This window comes from Marmota flaviventris, chromosome 4 (genome assembly GCF_047511675.1).
Source record: "Marmota flaviventris isolate mMarFla1 chromosome 4, mMarFla1.hap1, whole genome shotgun sequence".
Taxonomy (NCBI): domain Eukaryota; kingdom Metazoa; phylum Chordata; class Mammalia; order Rodentia; family Sciuridae; genus Marmota; species Marmota flaviventris.
The window spans coordinates 55,290,672-55,310,473 of NC_092501.1; the positions used below are offsets into that span (position 1 = coordinate 55,290,672).

General features: G+C 35.1%; 1 protein-coding gene across 1 annotated transcript in view; it reads left to right on the forward strand.

Annotated features, from left to right (window-relative positions):
* The first annotated feature begins 6,440 nt into the window (after positions 1-6,440).
* The window catches only part of Ctnna3 (catenin alpha 3), a 1,728,170-nt gene continuing 1,714,808 nt past the window's right edge, over positions 6,441-19,802 (forward strand). Inside the window, exon 1 of the mRNA XM_027931212.2 lies at positions 6,441-6,594. The gene's annotated coding sequence lies outside the window, so the exon portion shown is untranslated. The remainder of the gene's footprint in view (positions 6,595-19,802) is intronic.

Sequence of the window (19,802 nt, forward strand, 5' to 3'; positions counted from 1 at the left end):
CTGGTTTATTAATATATTCAAGGTATTGATAGTGTGCTAATTAATAAAAAAAATCACTTGGAAGGTATGTGCTGAGAATGTTTATTCCCATGTTGAAAAAGAAATAACAAAATAATCAATGAACTAAAGCAGACATGACTGATTGTTACTACTGTGTCCCTTAATGTTACCAGTGACCAAAGTTGTACCACTTGTCTGCAGTTTGGGAGACAGAGGTTGGTGAAGGAAAACAGTCTTATTCAAAGTCATCCTTGAGGAAGATAGAGGAGACCTTTCTGTCTCAAATCTCCATATTCTGGAAGATCAGGGATACAAACAGCTTTTATAAGAGGACAGAAGTAACAGTGGGACAAAAGGCAGGAAACATGTACATGTAGATTTAGACAGGCTGTGCTAGCCAGAGAATGTGCCTTGATTTCTGTTTTTCAACCCTTACTGGGCTTTGGGAGCAGTTTCTCAGTTTCCACTGAGATGGAGAAAATAACAATCAGGAAGTTGGGGAGAAAGCTATTTTAGGCTTTTAATTTCAAAGGGCTACATTAAAGTTATTGTATGATGACCTGCCAAAGTTGATGCATCCCCCTGAGAAAATTAAATAAAAAAAATCAATGAGAAAAACATTCATTAGCCCTCCTGTTATCACTAGAACAATAAATGTAGTGTGTCAACTTCAGTAGTTTGTTCTAAAATAGTTAAATTGAAATTTAAAGATTTTTAAAGTCTTTTTTTTTGGGGGGGGGGTTGTGGTATCAGGGATTGAACTCAGGGGCACCATCACATTCCTAGCCCTATTTTGTATTTTATTTAGAGACAGGGTCATATTGAGTTGCTTAGCACCTCACTGTTGCTGAGGCTGGCTTTGAATTCACGATCCTCCTGTCTCAGCCTCCCGAGCTTTTGGGATTACAGGTGTGCATCACTGCGCCTGGAGAAATATATTTTTAAAAAGTTGTATCTGTACAAAATGCCTTTATTTTTTATGCGATGCTGAGGATTGAACCCAGTGCCTCATGGGTGCTAGGCAAGTGCTCTACCAGTGAGTTACAACTCCAGCCAAGATTTAGATGCTTGTGACAGGCATCTGAATACTACATTTTGGTTTATACAAAATGAGATAGAGGGAGGAGGAGAAGTTAGGTGATAAATATAATATTAAAGACAACAAGGGTAGTAGCTGTAATGATGGAGGTAAGCTATGAATTTAAAGGATATTTGAGAATTAAAATTAATAGAACACCATTCTGTTATGATGCTGACATCTTTAATTTCTGCATCAAGGTAAATGTAACTTACTACAGAAAATTTTCTTTGATTACCCACTTATCCTAGAACTCTGTCTCCCTCCTTTGAATTCCCATGCTTTAATATGCATATACCATGAAGTTATGGCCACTGGCAGTAATCCTAGTTTTTATTCCAATGGTGAAGACAGAATAAATAAATAAATGAATGAATGAATGAATGAATGAAATGAAATGAAATGAAATATTGTGATAAAGGTCTAGGGGCAAAGAGGTAAAGTAATCAGGAAGTACCATTCTGAGAAGGTGAAAGATTATATTAAGAATGAGAAAGAACCAGAAAATAGGTGGGAACAAATGTTTCATGCAGAGGAATAGCAAGTGCAATTGCCATAGGGAAGTACAGTTGAGTATTTTATGAACAGAAAGTATAACTGGAGTCAGTGAATTAGCAGGGAGAGTAATAAAAATTAGGATGGGAGAGACTGATAGAATCCAGGTCTTGCAGGGTCTTGCAGATTTTTAAGAATTTGGATTTTTTTTTTTTTTGCTATGAGTAATGGAAAGCCATTGGGTGAATTTAGGCAGGAGAATTATATGATGTAAGCTATGTTCTGAAAGATCACCTTGAAGTTATATACAGAATGGATTGAAGATGTTGGAATAGTTGGGGCAGGGGATATACAGACAAATGAACATATTATGATACTTTTTAAAAAAATGATGTATTTTAGGAGTAGAATCAGTGAGGATTCTTGATGGTAATGAGGGAAAAGAATGAATGAAGAATGATTCCTGGGTTTTGTTAATTGGGCGATGGTACCAGTTTCTATACTGGAATATAAGTGACAGAAGGAAATTGGTTTGAGATGCAAAATCAAGAGCTCTTTTTTAATGGCATATTGTTAGAAATACATATTAGCTATACATATCAACTGTACATATTAACTATCCAAATGGAGGTGATAGTTGCGTGTATGATTTTGGGGCTCATGAGAGAAGTCTGGTTTGGAATACAAACTTGGGAATAAGCATCAATCAGTTACACAACTGATTTATTGAATGAACTATTTTCTTTTTTTTATAACTTTTTAAAAAATCTGTTCTTTTTAGTTATATATGACAGTAGAATGAACTATTGTGTTTTCTGTAATTGCTTGTTTCACTTTGCTCTGTTACATCTTCTTTCTCTTTCCTTAATGATATATTGTGTAGACTCCTGCTGTTTTCAGTTCTCTAAAGGTTTACTAACTCTAGTTTTAACATATTATATTATTATAATATTTAATATATTATATTATTCCAATTTAAATCTCTTTTCTTTTTCCCCTTGCTCTGACCAGTCCCTTTGAAAGACTTATAACGGGGAAGGAGCTGATGAACTTTTTCACCACTTCTGCTCTGTTATCTTTGAGAGGAGGGAAGTAGGCCTTGGTCCTTTAACTTTTCAGGCTTACTAACTTTTCCTGCGGTGTTAGGGTTAGGGGAGACAATATGGAGAGCAGAGCATGTTAACTGCCTTTTAGTAAGCCCTTGGTGATGTGTCTGTCTTCAAATATTGAAAATTCTTTAGCATGTTAATGTAGGTTGATGGCTTCACTACCCCTACACTCCTATTTTAAGCCCTAATTGCCAGTTATGGGCAACAGGAAAAGTCCACTCCACATCCTATAACAGTTGTCATATAAACGTATGAATTAGATGAAATCCCCTAAGGCGACTATAGATTTGACCACATGGAGATTGTTGGTCCACTTAAAAATGATCCTTATGGGGATGAAGGAAACATAAATCACATGCAATGTGTAATGGAATGAATGAGAGGTGAAAATATGGAGATGGTGGAAGGGAGTTAAAACTAGAAGGTTTTTTAGGGTGAAGGCAATGTTTTTGTTTATTTGATTAATTTTCTAAAAATACTTTTAAGTCAGGGTCTCACACATGCTAAGCATGTACTCTAACACTGAGCTGTCCTCCAGCCCCTCTTTGATATTTTTTAGCTAGAGGTTCTGTGGCATAGTTTTGCCCTGATCATTTGAGAAGCAGTGATAATGCAGTATTTGAGGTGACAATGAACGAGCAGAGTCCTTGAGGAAGGTGGGACAAGAAAGGATCCAGAGCTGAAGAAGAGAGATTAGCTTTTGGTAGGAACAAGGGTATTTCTTGCATTGTAATAGTAAGTTTGGTACTTGTGATCTTGTACATTTGATGATTGAAGATGTGACAGCTTTCATATGGCTTCTATTTTTCTTATGAGGCAGGAGAGTTGGTTAGCAGCTAATATTAGATTGGGAAGAATGAGAGAGAAACATCTTTCTGTTATAGCACATAAAACTTTTGAAGCAGGAGAAAATTCATTTCAATTCATCTAAAGCACCTTAGAAGGTGCCAGAACTATATATCACATTTTTTTGAATAAAAAATATGTTTTATGGTACTGGGGATTGTACCCAGAGGCCCTCTACCAATAAGACACACACCCATCACTTTTTATTTTATTTTGAGACAGGGTTTTGCTAAGTTGCTGAGTCTGGCTTTGAACTTTTGATCCTCCTGCCTTAGCCTACTGGGTAGCTGGGATAACAGGAGTGCATCACCAGGCCCAGCTAATAAAATAATTTTAATTATCAGAGACAGGAATTATTCTTAGCTTTGAGTCTCATTTTAAAAGGTATTATAGCTGTTCAGAAAGTTAAATACTTTTTAAAGCCCCAAACTGAAATTGCCAACATTTTGAGGTATCATGTTTACCATAAAATGTACTCATAATTCATGCAAAAGCTGTTTTCATTTTTAAGGGATTTTAATGATAAGAAGAAACTGTATCCCATTCTGATTAAAGAATTGATTGCATTCCATCCAGAGAGCTTATTTTGCAAGAGGGGCTACTGATAGGATAGAATTGTCTTTTTCTTAAAGACCTTTCCCTGCCTCTATTCTTCTGGCTGGCTTCTAATACATGCCTCCATATCAAGGGCTTCTCAGTATATCCAGTTGAATGACTTTGTCTGGGACCAGCCCTGACATCCAAAACCAAAACCACTTTTGATTACCTCAGGAGGATTGCTACAAATAACTCTGATTTATCCTCCTACTTTTCTCTTTTTTCTGTTTTTTCTACTTCTAACCTTTGTTTGCTTGGAAGAGGATGTGAGCCAAAAATTTCAAGTTTGAAAAGTATAAAGAAAGGAAACAAGTAAATAGGGAAGGAGAATAAATACTGAACAAGACTGGGCAAGGTGACAAAAAGGAATTACTGTGAAAATCTGGAAGGGGGCCAGTATGCAAAAGGCAGCACTGTGTAGTTTACAGGAACTATTTAGTGTTCAGCATGCTTCAGCGATCACACAGAGAAAGCCAGATCTCTCTGGTTTTGTTTGCTCCCCTATAGTTAGCTATGGAAATTTGACATAGGTGATCTGTGTTTTCTGTCAGCAAACAAATATAAATACAAAGGACCATGGGGTCCCTGCGTGATTGGAATTGCTAGGAGAGGACCCCTTGTGGCTAGAGTAGGAAATAACTTCAGTTAAAGCCTGTCTGGAAGATGCAGACATTTTTATGAGAATTCAACAGCTACAGCAAAACATTCCGCAAAACTCTTTAAAATTATATTCCAGATGTTTATAATATTTAATTTTTTTGATGTCACCAAGTACTGTAATGTTTTATCTGCATTATCTCTCTGAGGAGTTCAACATAATTGAAGCACTCCAGATTTTATCCATTTAATTCCCATATTCACTGAAAAGTAGATAGAATGAATAGCGGTTTTTATGTCCATTTTGAGGATGGAAAGGATAGGTATAGAATAGGTAGGTAACTTATTGCAATGTTACAGCTAGGCCGGCTAGGCTCATAATAGAATTTGGATATCTTATCTTGGGCTCAATTCAACAGTCCTGGTTTGGAAAGCATTCATTATTAAAGCTTTAAAACAAAACCTGCTATTTTTTTTAAGTGTCAAGTGATTTCTTTATTCAAGAAAAGATGGATTGAGAGACATAAAACTTACTCTTTGTTTCTCTGTGAAAAGAGGCTATTCCTAGATTCTCCAAGGGGAGAAAAGCTGTTTAAAAAAAAAATCTGGGGAGGACAGTATGTTAGCAACTAAGAATCTTTAGATCAATGTCAATTATGCACATTTTAAGGGAAGCTACATAAAAATATACTAGGTTTCTCTGGAAATCATGAAATTAAAACCCTTTCATAGTTGATTCTCTTTGACAATTCCCAGACACCGTCTTTCCTCTTGGCTCCCTGATATTTGTTCCAAGAGTGTCTGTAGAGCTAATAAATAAATGCTTCTTTTATTTTGGATTCAGCCCTTTAAGAATAGGACTGCTTAAATGAATAGCTCATATTTTAGTTACCACCTCTTGTTTTAGAAGTCGGTAGATGACAGAAAAGTGGTATTGTCCAAGGAAATGCCATACAATTATAAGTGTGGGTCAAGGAACTGACACTGTGAAAAGAATAAAGCAAGGCTATGCAATATTGTCCAGGGGGATGTTAGGACATTGTTTTGATGAGTATTGAATATGAAATTAAAACAGGTCAGGGGAAAGAAAGAGGAAATACAGAGAAGGATGATCATTGAGAGAAAGAAGAAAATTTGGGGGGAGAAGTCCTTTTTGGTGGTTTAATGTAATAATTGTTCCATTTATGGAGTTTTGGGTAAATCTTCAGTTTAAATTTTTTACTGATAATTATATGGTTCCCCATAAATACTGAAAGCAAAGAATATGATATGTGGTACAAGAGTATGAGATAAGTAAGATTTCAGAGGAAAAATACTATCTTAGACACATGGTGTTGATGCTATCATCTCTATGTTTCAAAATACACTGAATTTTATATAATTGACCTTTTGATGTGAGGATTTCCTGGACTCCAGTTATCACTGCTTTATAATTTTTCACTTTCAATAATTCTTGCCTTCTGCTTTAATTAGAAATAAGAGGTCCTTATTTTGGAAAGGAGCTATAGAAATTTAAATCTAACTTATTCAGAGCTTCCTAACAGCTATGTAGGTCTTTAGGCAAAATATGTGTCTGGCCTTTTTCAAAGAAGTATTTTCAGTAACAAGTTGTCAGTGAGGTCAGTGCCTAGTGGTTCAGGATTAGATACCACCCACCCTGGCTTGTAACCTCCCCTTTCTTTCTTATCCTGGGTGAACAGTGCTCAGCTGAAGTGACTGCCCCACTGTCACTGACTCTCCATTTGGTACTGTATAACTCTGTGACTATCAAGAAGCTTTGTTTTTTTTCCTATCCCCAAAAGCTCTTTTTGGAAAATTACCTACAAGAGCTGAATTTTCCAGCACATTTACTTGATAGGAAGCAACAGAAAGGTAAGAGTCAAGTTTGTAAAGAGAAGAGCTGGACTTCAGTGCATTCTCATTTCTCCCGTGAATTGCTGTGTCTTAGTTATATACTGTAGGTTTAAAATGTGGGGGTTCCTTCTGAATGAAAGAAGAACCCACATTGTTACATAAAATAGAAATGTTTTGACTAGTTATGATGAGAAATGTGGGCTTCATGATAATTTTAAAGTTATAAATAACTTTCAAACTAGTGCCAGGGGAAGCTAGTAGCCAAGGTCGTGCTTTGCATTCAAAGTTTCTGGCTATAAAAAGTCAATTGGATGCTGTGTAGGAAAAGATAAGATATGGCCTGGATGCTTTGTGCTTTGGCATGGGGCTGAGGAAAAGGAAGCAAAGATGGAAAATATTTGAAGAGATTTTACTTTCAAGCAGAAGCTATTTACAGCAAATAGAAGATGTTTCAAGTGAGATAGTAGCCAAAAACATTATTTTCTGAATATAATATTTGTCTTATTTTTGTTATATAATTGTCAGTGATATTAGGAGATTGTGGAATGCTCTCAGAACTGTTGGACCACCATTTATAACCAAATAAACATCACTGTGTGGAATGAACATGGGATGTAATCATGTAAAGAGAAGGTTGTTATCTAAAGGGGTCTGAAGGACTGAGCAGCTGCTGCCAGTTGCATTGAGGACAGAAGTGGAAGAAATGAGTTCAAATAGAAACAAGAAGAAATTGAGAATAGGCATCAGGGAGTTCATGAATTGTATAGGTTCTGAGTCACTGATATATACCACTAATACTTTGCAACATCTTTGAAGATACATGTGATTCAATGACTTGTTTAAAAGATGTAAATGGGGAAAACAGGATTTAAATTAGCTTTAGTTCTGGGTTTGTGGCTAGCATTTTTAGATGGACTGAAAGTTTAGCATATTGAGAATAGCTGTGATTTGGAGATGTGGATTATTACTAGTCACATTTGAATGGTATAGATAAATGTACTGTTAAAATTTCATTTCCCAGTATAAAAAATTACCTCAGTAATAGCAAAGGATGATTTAATTAAGTGGAAAAATAAAAATACGGAGAATATAGCAAACTTATTCCATTTGTTTCCTCTTACATATAGCTGAGCCTTTCTTATTATTTTAATAAAAGATTGGGATTTTTATAGTAAAACATTTTTTATTACTATAAAATAAAAATATTAAGTGCTCATTGTAGGAATTTTGAAAGCATAGAGAAAAAATTATTGTGTGTAAGTTCATTGATATGTATTTCCTACTGTTTTTTTTTTTTTCTTTCTGGATTGCTTTAAAAATAATTGTAATAATATTGCAGGTAATATTTGGAAACTCACTTTTTCATTTAACCTTGTACCCAAATATTTTCCATATAATATTATCTATTCTACAAGATGTTATTTTAAACTTCTGTTAACATTCTTTCAAGTGAACAGATGTAATTTTATTAATCATTGCTTAATATCTAGGTGCCATGATAAACACACTTGTGTATTTATTTACCTATGTATATGTGTATGTATGTATTTATATTTAATATAACTTCCTTAATCTCTGTTCTTAAATGTGGAGTTGTTGGATTAGACAACATTACATTTGAGGGAAAGGTTGTGATTTTTAAGATGTACTTTTTCTGTTTCTTTTAAAGTATTATAAAATTTCTTGTCTACCAAATGCAATATTTATTGAGTATCTATGAAGTGCAAAACATTTTTATCAGGCATATAGATGGCAATAATAAGTGTTTGGAAGGACATATCTCTTCTATTTACAACATTGCAATTTATAAATTTTCAGATATCAACAAAGCTTCATATTAGAGTCAAAAGTGCTTCAACTCTGTCTGAAAACAACAGATAGTATTATTGTTTGACTACTTATGTTACTTTGGATTCAGAATAATAGAATTTGTAAATAACTTCTGCTAGAAGAACATATACAGTTCTGATTTAAATGAATTTCATGATGCAGCTGAGAAAAAGAAATAGCAGAAACAGGAAAAGAAATACTTCAATTATAGTAAAACTGGGGAAATCAGAAGCATTTGGAGAAAATCTATAGGCTGCAGAATGGAAAGAAAAAGGATAGAGGGTATATGCAAGAGCATAAATTCAGTATTTGGTTTTTCTACTTAGGGAAACATGACAACAGTTAAGACATGGATAGGGTGGGAGGTAGGGAAGGTGAGTTTTAATTTTTTTTATTGTTGAAATTTGGGAACCATGTTGTAAAAATAGAATGTAATGAAGGGAAAAAGCTAAGGAATTAATGATTAATAAATCCTATTATTTGAGTTGGTGCTTGGTCCAAAAATATCAAAGTGAAGAGGTTAGAGATATCAGTATAATTTGTGGGAGATGAGGTATAGAGTTGTGGATTCTTAAAGAATGAATTTCTTAAAGAAAGTATTTAAAAATACTTTCATAAACTGTGCAGTTTTACTTTTCAGTTACATTTAGAGGAACACTATAACTATGGATGGATGGGAGTTCTATTTTCTCTTCCCTATAAACTTACGTTTGCATGTTTTTATTTTTCCTTTGAAATAGAAGGGATTAAGATTTAAGAAGGAAAGTTGGCAGCCTAGTATTGCCTGAAAAGAAACTATGTGCTTTGTAATGAAGACTTAAAAATAGTGTTTATTTCTGGATCATGGGCTCATGGGAATGTTAGTCCAGAGATTCAAAAAGTATGATTTTTCTGTTTCTTGTTTGGATTCTAGATTTTAAGTGACATGTTAGTGTGGGGTATAAATCCTGAGTTTAGCCAAGTTGCTAATTTAATGAAAAGTGATAAAAAATTGAGACTGCAGAAATTTTGAAAGTGAACAAGACTATTAGCCACTGCACCTGATTTTCACATGCTTAATTACTGTTTTTAACTACATTATTGGTGTCTGGGACTCAGTCAGTAATCTGTTACCCATTAAATTACTAACTTCAGGGATGGAAAGGGACTTTAAGTTCCTTTGGGCAAAATTTGTTCTGGTTTATTTGGCACCTCTCTTCCCTTTTCCTGCCTTTTACTATCCTAACCATTAGGCTTGTGCTGTTACAGGTTCCTTTTGTCCACGTGGAAATGGATTTGATGGAGAAAACAATATTTTATTTAAAGAAGGACTCTCATATATTGGAACCTGAGTGCTTTAGCCCCTCTAAATTAGTGCTATTCAAAGTGTGATGTGCAGTTCTCAATTTTTTTTTTATTGGTTCATGCAAGATAATACAGAACTTGTGCCTGAATGTAACAGCTACCTCTGAAGCACTTTGTAGCCAAACTTTCTAGATGAGGGAAACAGTCTTCCATTTACTTGCATTTTGGTGCAAGTTCCTTATCTCATTGAAGGTGTGCACTCAGAGTAGCATTGCTTAAATTATACTGTATAAGCATTTATCTTCTCTACCTATATGCATAGGAACAGAGAACAGGGATGGAGGTATATGATTAATTAGATAATAAATGAATTACCAGGTTTCAGTGAAGCCCCTGGAGGAAGTATCAATACAAAGAGACCCCCAAATTAGCTCAGTGAGGAGCCCACGAAGTACCTGAGAGGCAAGATTGCACAAGGAGCTAAATTGTGACTATTCTAGTGTTGACTTTGATGAAATTCACTCCAAAGTTCTGGGGAAATTTATGAGTGAAATAAAGGCCTGTTGTCATAGTGCTTCCTTTCCTTGTGTGTGTTTTTGTGAGTGGGGGGTGAAGGGAGAATAAGAAAGAAAATCAACTTCCCTGAGATTCTCTATAAGAGGAACAGGGATCTGTCTTAGTCCAGGGCTAGAGCTCTAAAATCATGTTTCCATGTGAATTTACAGGATTAACTGGCTTTTTTTTTTTTCTGCACTCTGCAGTTTCTTTTCCCAATATGGGATAGCAAAGGAATCCTAGTTTTAAGAATCCAGTAATCTGTAATAGCTATTGCCTATGCAATTACTATGTATTCTCTACTTTTTGCTAATTTAAGTTGTTAAAATATGAAATGCTCTTGTTCTCCTTCCCTGACCAGTGGCCTTCCTTCACTTGGTCTCTACCTGAGACCCCTTAGGCTTTGAACACTTGGCACAGGAAGGGCTTTCAAGGCCCAGCTTCAGGCTAAGTTCTGATTTGTTGGGGTCAGAGGCATGCTGGTTATTAAATATTTTTGAAATCTCCTCTACTGTTAAGCAAATGATATCCATTAGATTCTGTTTATTTCCTAAAGCTTTTTCTGAACCTTTAGTCATAGTTAAAGTCATACCAATAAAAATAATATGACAATTTATTTAACTAATCCCTTATTGATACACATTTAGGTTGTTTCTAGCTATTTATTACTACAAACAACATTGTAATTCTTGACATCGTCTTTGTATATGCATTCAAATTCCTAGAAGCAGCATTGCTTCCATCAAGAATTTGTACTTATACAATTTTATGGTTCCTGCTAGTATGCTTTCTAAAGAGATTTTATCAATATTGGACCAACAAAATGAGACAGTCCACATTTATTTATTTTGTCAAAGAAAATTTCATGAATGACTTAAAAATATTTTAATAAAAGCAATTTACTGTTTTTAGCAAAAAAAGGAAGAGAGGAAAATTAAATTAGTTTAGTATGAGTGACTCTTAATGAACCAACCATGAGATTGTTGCTCTACTTTTTTAAGTTAGTAATAGTTCCTTTCTAAGTAAAAATATTTTGCTAGTGATAAACATAAAATTTCTCAATTTTAATTTTCAACTTGTTCTTTTCTGTATTTGGGAAAACACTTGTCAGTTCTCAATCTTCTGTTACCTCTCCCATTTTTTATTATTACTCAAAGATGCCAACAAGATTTCTGTGATAAAACATATGCTTTTTCATTGTCGTGTAATATAATCATTTTCAACCAGGTTTTTTTTTTTTTTTTTGATACTGGGTCACATCTCCTGCCCTTTTTTTATATTTTATTAGAGATAGCGTCTTGCTAAATTGTTTAGAGCCTTGCTAAAATGCTCAGGCTGGCTTTGAACTCATGATCCTCCTACTTCAACCTCTGGAGCCGCTGGGAATATAGGCATGAGCCACTGCACCTGGTCCAGGGTGCTTTTTGTTCCACAGGGGACATTTGGTAAAGTTTGGTACAAGGTTTTGTCACAAGTGGGGGACAGACATTACTAGCATCTAGTGGGTTGAGGCCAGTGATGCTGCCAAGTATCCTATAACACATTGGATAGTCTTCTACAACAAAGAATTATCCAGTCCAAAATGTTAGTAGAAGCTGGTTGTAGTGGCACACAACTGCAGCGACTTGGGAGACTGAGGCAGGAAGATTGCAAGTTTGAGGCCAGCATCAGCAACTTAGTGAGATCATGTCTCAAAATAAAAATAAAAAAGATTTGGGGGTATAGCTTAGTGGTAAAGCACCACTGGGTTCAATCCACAGTGCAAAATGTCAGTAACACTGAAGATGAGAAACCTTGCTTTAATAGGATACAGCAATAAATAAATGGGTATTTATTTAAACAGTTAAACATTCCCTTACTATCTTTTCTCTTGTTGATCAGTTTTCTCTAAAGATTATCAGCACAATCTTTCCGTTTCAAGATGATTCTAGTGGGCTGTGGCTGTGGCTCAGTGGTAGTGCACTTGCTTGGCATGTGTGAGGCACTGGGTTCGATTCTCAGCACTGCATATAAATAAAGGTTTATCAACAACTAAAAAATATTTTAAAAAAGATGATTCACCTTGGTAGACAAGATAGACACAAAGTAAAAGTATTGTCATTCTTGGTCACTTGTTAACCATTATGGAATCTGTTGGCGGGGGGGGAAGGAGGGTGGTTATACTTTTCTTGTCCTTCCATCGTTAAATATAGTTTAAAAGATTTGTGTTGCTTGGATGTTTTTCACAAGTCTTTACCCATTCTAGGTTTAGTTTGCTCCTCTGATAGCAGAAGAAAGTACAAGTTTATCTTTACATTTACTGTCTTTTTCTTTGTATGTCCTTCAAAATTCCTTTATTTCTAAAGGAAATAAAGGAATCCTTTATTTATCCTATTCCTTGGATATCATATCAAGTTATTGTATACATTTTCTCTCACTTTTTTTTTTCATTTGTGATTGTAGTAGTGGGTTTTTACTTTTTGAATTTTTTAAAAAATTTTGTGGCTCTGGGACATTCTTATATTTTCTGTGAACTACTAAACAATCTAAGATACTTGTCTTACTTTGCTTTGTGTTTTATTTCTTCACTGTAGTAAACACTGAGGTGATATGTTCAATTTCCCTCAAGGGTCCTGTCACTTCCATTTCACTTGTATATTCTTCTTTGTTGGTGAGAATTAAGTCTAGGGTTGCAGTTCCATTTTTTTTTTTTTTGCTTATTTTGCTCTCTGATAAAGTTGCTGGTAGAGGGGTGGAAAATATTGGAGAGGAGTGATTTCTCCAATTCAGATTTTAATTACTATACTATCTTTTTGGTTTTGTTGAATTATTAGATGTTTAAGTCTTTTCCAGGTCTCTTTATCTTAATTTCTTCTTCAACTTTCTTTTCATTTTATTTAGCATTTCTATCACTTCTTTACTAGAATTTATGTTTTGGGGTATTTCACTGAGAACAGAGTACATGTGTTTTCTAAACTAACTTTTGTCTTGGAGATAATTTCCCTTGGATCTTTAAGACATTTTTTTTAAAGTTATACAGTCTCTTTTTTAAGTTATACAGTCTAAGATGGGCATGGTGGTCCACACCTGTAATCCCAGCAACTCAGGAGGCTAAGGACAAAGGATCACAAGTTTGAGGCCAGTCTAGGTCATTCAACAAAACAAAACTGGGCATGTGACTCACTGGTAGAGGGCCATTGGGTTCAAACTTCAGTACAAACAAACAACAACAATTTAAAAAGAAAAACACACACACACACACACACACACAATCTTTTAATTTTTTTTAAAAACTTTTTAAAAAATACCTTTATTTTATTTATTGATTTTTATGTGGTGCTGAGGATCGAACCCAGGGCCTTGCATGTGCTAGGCGAGCGCTCTGCTGCTGAGCCACAACTTCAGCACCTTTTTTCTACTTTTTTAAAAAATATTTTCTTAGTTGTCAAAAAACCTTTATTTTATTTATTTATATGTGATGCTGAGAATCGAACCCAGTGCCTCACACATGCTAGAAATGCACTCTACTACTGAGCTTATTATAACCCCAGCCCTCTACTTACTACTTTTTTTATGGGGGGTACCAAGGATTGAATTCAGGGCACTAGGCCACTGAGCCACATCCCCAGCCCTCTTTTGTATTTTATGTAGAGACAGGGTCTCTTTGAGTTGCTTAGCGCCTCACTGTTGCTGAGGCTGGCTTTGAACCCACGATCCTCCTGTCTCAGCCTCCTGAGCTGCTGGGATTATAGGCGTGTGCCACCACGTCTGGCTTACTTACTATTTTTTAAAGAAGGTTTATTTAGTTCTGGTGTTTGTCTTAAATTTCACCACTATCAGCTTTTGTACTACAGAATTTCTCTCTCTAATCTTAAAAGTGGAGGCGAGTATCTTGTTAAATTTCTGGGCCACATGAAGTACATATCCTATTTTTTCTCCTGTTCTTATTATTTTGTCCAATAGTTGGAGGCAAGTGTAAACCTAGATGATTTGAAGCAATTCAGATTTACTTTACTTTTAAAAATCTATCTTTATTTTGAAGAGAGGGAACTGGGGGTTGAACCCAGAGGCACTTTACCACTGAGCCATATCCCTAGCCCTTTATATTTATTTATTTTTTTCCTTTTTATTTTGAGACAGGGTGTGGTTAAATTGCTTAGGACCTTGCTAAATTGCCCAGCCTAGACTTGAACTCCCAAGTCACTGGTATTACAGGCGAGTGCTGCTGGGCCGGCTCAAATTTACTCTTCTAAAAGAAATGTATAAACCCTAATCTCCAGGGTACCCTTCTGCCTGTGTTTCCCTTGTGTCTGCCCCTACTACTGAGATTTTCATATCCCAGGGCACAATATATCATTTTTCCTTTCATTCAGTGTTGCATTTCTGGTAACTAAAAATCTTCTGACAAAAGATAGAAATGTATTGCTGGGAGGTGGCTAAGGAACATCTCTGGCTATCCAAAAGTTCCTATACAGTAAGGGGACATGAGTTGGCCTTTCATTTGCTAGCCCAGGTCTCTGATAGGATGAGAGGATATGCAGGTTGGATAATGAGGGTTTGGCTCTATTGGCTGCTATAAATTCAGGCACAATTCAGTTCCAGCTCTCTACCCCCCCCCTCCCCCCCAAACACACACACCAAGAACTTGCACAATTCATCAAGTTGATAAGGGAGAGTGGCCCAACTTAGCAAATAAAAACATGGGACACATAGTTTGATTAGAATTTCAAGCAAATATATATATGTATCTCCCAAATATTGCATTGGACATAACTTGTATAACTTGTGCCATAAATTATTGTTTATCTGAAATTCAAAGTGGGCCTTTTGTATCTTATTATTTATTTATTTTGTGGTGCTGTGATTGAACTCAGGGTCTTATACATGCTAGGCAAATGCCATACCCCTAAGCTCCATTCTCAGCCTGGCATTTTGTATTTTATCCATGAACCAGAAGGTAAGAGAAAATATTCCCCAATATTTGCAAATTATTAATGAGGTCCTTATATTTTTGTGTCTCAGCTACTGGTGTAATAGGTTTTATTTCCTAGTTTGACAAAAGTCGCCTTTCCATAGTCTTCCTTCAGCTATAGGTTGGTCAATATTGGGAAGACTGGAAGAAATTTGTAAAGGGTCTGGGAGCCTTCAGAAAAAAGAAAAGAATGAAGATTTGCACTCTTTTATACAATGTACTTGTTATTTGAAAGATTTTTTTCCCCTTTAAGTTTTTTTTTTTTAGATCAAATTTTAAAAAATTTTTATGGGCTGGGGATGTGGCTCAAGTGGTAGTGCGCTTGCCTAGCATGCATGAGGCACTGGGTTCAATTCTCAGCACCGCATAAAAATAAAATAAAGATATTGTGTCCACCTAGTACTAAAATATAAATATTTTTTAAAAAATGTTATGTTAAGATTTACTAGTGAGAAAGAACATCAAAGATCCTTAAACTAGAGCATCCTTCTCTGGCTTGCATTACTCCAAGAGGGTTCATTTCAGACAGATGTGTACCTGAACTGGAGGGCCTTTCTGATACATCTGCTGTGCTTGGTAAACTAAAAAGCTGAAGGCATGGGTGCCGTGCCATGTCTCACATCTGAGGGAGCAGGCTGTTTCTGCACTGAGGAATCACTGTGGCCTCTGACAGAATCCACAGTGGCAAGAATGCAGCAGGATAAAAGGTCACACTACACTGCGAGGAATCAGTTTTCATCAGTAAACTGTGCTGGGAGCAGAACACCAGCAGCCCTCAACAGAGCCCACTTGTATTCTAATCTGCTTTCTGGTTTTCTCTCATTGAGGCATGTGAATCGACACAGAGTTTTTGAACAATTTGAGGGACAAGAGAGATAATGGATTTCTTGCCAGACATTTAAAAAGTGATTTTATCTTGAAAAATTAATATGTGTGACCTCATTTTTACCCCAAACTATTAAAGTAGACCCTACTATTATTGCATGTACATATAGATTTTATAAATATGACTTCATAAACAATATTGTTTTATAATTATTAAATTGCATGAAAGATTTTTTTCTTTTTCCATGATGGCATGATCTTAGAGGACTATATATATTTTCTTATAATCTTGTTCTTTGCAGTTTTGAATATATTGCTTAGATCAATAAATATCTGTTTATGAAAGAATGTTAAGTTTTATAATTCCTTATGAATCCTGTGTCTTTTTCTTCTTTGCCAAGGTTGTGTCATTAATATGTTATAAAGACTTAGCTCAAAAATTCATCTGTGGTCTGGGGGCATGGCCCAGTGGTGGAATACCTGCTGAGCATGCTTGAAGCCCTGGGTTTGAGCCCCAGTACCAAATAAAATAACAAAGTCATCTGTAATAATCTTTGGTATTTAAATTTGATCACTTGTTTAACTTTGGTACTTTGATCCTTAGTTTATATTACATAATCTTGTGATTTTCATATGTTGATTTAAAATGTATTGGCTGTTGATCCCTGAGATTGCATTCTTCTAGGGAGATATGTAGGATAATACAAGTTTTGATCTTAGGGTAGGAAAAAATTTCTGAAAATATGCCCCCACCAAATGACATAGTCATTTAGTAAAGATCAATATGTTTAATTACATTAATATAAAATTTTCTTCTGTGAAAAAAAGATGCCATAAAAGAAGAGAAATAAAAGCTACCAGTTGAGAGAATATATTACAACTCATCCATATGAGGTGGATTGCATTGTTGATCCCCATTCTTCTCCTTTCCAATATCTATACCCTTTATCATTTGACTTTTCAACTTTTTGTACTAGACTGCATTTTCCTACTCTATTAATACTAGACTTGACCATTTGACTTATTTTGTCTAATGGAATGAAGATAGAAGGGACAGCAACAATTTGGAGAATATACCTTACGAGACACTGTATATTTCTATTTGCCTCTCTTGTATTTCTCTCATTGCCATGTGAAGAACATGCTTCAGGTAGCCTACTTGTCCAAGGGGAATGAGAAAAACATGGAGCAGATCTGGATCTCAAAGATGTAGCTTAGAGCAAGCTCAGCCAGGTCTGCAGAATAAATTTTGTCTTATGTTACTGAGTTTTAATATTTTTTGTTAGGTAATATTATTGTGAAAATAGCTGATTGAAAGACAAGTAAACAGAAATACTTAGTATAAGATTTTATAAAGAACTCCTAAAAATTAATAAGGAAAAGATAATCTAATAAGGAAAAATTCAATAGGGTCAATATATGAAAAGGTAGTTCACAGAAAAGAAAACTAGGATGACCAATAAATAAATGAAAAGATTCTTAGCATGCTTTACTAGTTACCTGCAAATATAAATATTATACTTATTAGAGGTAAAAATAAATGTCTAGCATTATTGTAGTATCAATGAAAATGTGAAGGAAATAGAAATTTCACATGTAGATAATAGAATATTCAAAAAAGGGTGTACTAGACAAGAGACACATGAAACAGGATTATTTTCAAGGAATATTATAGACAAAGGATTAAATTTAGGGTATACAGGAAATTCTTGCAAATCAATAAGGAAAAAGGCAACCTAGGAGAAAAATAGAGGAAAAATACAAAAAAGCAATTCACAGAAAGGATACTTGAATGGCTGGCTAATCAACCTAAAAGGAGACTACCAATGAACACTGGTAATCAAAAGTGCAAATTAAAACAGCAATGAGATATACTTTAGATCTACCATGTTGGCAGTGGTTAAAATGTCATGCAAACCTTGTGATGTGGAGGTGGAGACACACGAACCCCTTATGCTTTGCCGGTGGCATTATTTTGGAGACCAATTTGGCAATGTTTATTGAAACTGAATAATTTACATTCTAACCAAGAAATTTGACTTCTGAATTGTGTTAATTTGCTAGGGCTGTCATAACCAAATGCCACAGAGTGACTTGAATAACAGAAATAATTCCCTCAAAGTTTTGGGAGTTAGGAGTAAGAGAGGAAAATGTCATATGCTACTGAGTTATAGGGTACTTGGTTATATAGTATTATTGTGGGAATTGCTCACTAATTGGATCAATAACACATGAAAAGATAATTCTTAGGAAAGAAAACTGGAATGACCAATAAATAAATGAAAAGACACTTAACTTGCTTTGCTAGTTATTGTGTAAATACAAATATACAAATACAAATTTACCCAGTAAAGTCAAGGTATTGGCAGGTTTGGTTTCTTCTGAGACCTCTTTTCTTGACTTCAGATGGCCACCATCTCTTATGTTTTTTTCTCTGTGTGCTAATTTTTGATATTTTTCTGTATGTCCTAATCAACCTTTCTTTTAAGGACACCAATCAGATTGAGTTAGGGCTTACTCTAATGGCCTGATTTTAACTTAATCACCTCTTTAAAGGCTCTATTTCCAAATACAGTCATATTCTGAGATAATGGGAAAAACTCAACATATGTATTCTGGAAGGACACAATTCAGCTCATAACAGATTGTATATATCAGAGATTGTTGCGTAGGTGCACAACGATACATGTATAAGAATATTTATTAAAGCATTATTTCCCATAGCAAGAGTTGGCTACAATGTAAATGTTCAATAGGGGTATGGACAGATAAAATACATTATAAATGCATCAGAGAGAAAGCTACACAGTGGAAAGTAAGGGAACAAATAATCCATTATATTAGTTGGGAACTCATTTTTCTTCAATAACAAGTCTGGATATAAGCAGTTCAGATGATATCAAGGACCCAAGTTCTTTCTATAATTCAGCTCTGTCATCCTTCTTGAACTTTGCAGTAAGACTGCTTTATTTTCAGATATCATACTACAGTCAGGAGAAAGAAAGAACAAAGGCCATGGCAAGCATATCTGACTCTCTTTTTATAGGGAAAGCAAAAGCTTTAGTCTTAGCATACATCTGCTGACATCTCATTGGTCAGACTTTTGTTACATGCCATCTGAGTTGCAAAGAGGGGAAGGAAATCAAATGTCCTCCTTCCATGGCAGGAATAGGCAAGTGAGACAGGTTGGGGCTATGTGTGGAGTAAGCAAACCTGTAGTATTTAGTACATCTTCATGGTTCAACACGGATAGACACCAAAATCAGTGCTGAGAGCGGGTGAGATAGAAAGAGATGGAAGTACAATACTATTTGTATAAATTTAAAAATACTTGCACATGTAAAACTACTGTAGATATATATAATGTATGTAAAGATAGTTGTGGCAGGTTGATTGGAAAGGCACCCACTAACTAGTATAACAAAGAGGGAGAGGAAGGGACCTGAGGAAGGTGTATGAGTATAATGACAACAACAAAACCACAGGCTTTTTACAAAAGACCAGTTCTATCAGTGTTTGATTGATTCTGAAAAATCAACTGAGGAGTTTGACTGATGATATCAATCTAGTTCTGTGCACCCAAGACCCAGAAGGAAAAAAGTGGGTTGACTTGGGGGAGTATGTAGGTTATTTAGACTATGGGGAGGGCCTCTTATCATTTGAAGTCAAAGACATGTGATTCATTGTATTTGTGATTGAATTTAATTATTTTACCTTTCTATGTGATGAGCTTCATTCTTTTGAGTACAATTGAAGGAATGATATAATAGTTTACATTTAG